This window comes from Morone saxatilis, unplaced genomic scaffold, assembly GCF_004916995.1.
Source record: "Morone saxatilis isolate NCDOM2014 unplaced genomic scaffold, NCSU_SB_2.0 Contig4, whole genome shotgun sequence".
NCBI classification, from domain to species: Eukaryota; Metazoa; Chordata; class Actinopteri; family Moronidae; genus Morone; species Morone saxatilis.
This window is the reverse complement of record NW_023339984.1, coordinates 11,866,668-11,866,990: the sequence shown is the minus strand read 5'-3', so window position 1 is coordinate 11,866,990 and position 323 is coordinate 11,866,668.

Genomic DNA, 323 nt, shown 5'->3' with positions numbered 1-323 from the left:
CATTATCATTATCATTATTATTATGATTATTATTATTGTTATTATTGTTATTATTATTATTAGCATTATGGTAATTATGGTCATTATTATTATTATTATTATTATTAGCATTATGATGATGATTATTATTATTATAATTATTAACACTATTATTATTATTATTATTATGATTATTATTATTATGATGATTATTATTATTATTATTATTATTATTATTAACACTATTATTATTATTATTGTTATTATTATGATTATTATTATTATTATTATTATTATTATCATCAGTAGGCCTATTATCATTACTAGGCTATTGCTATAATTGG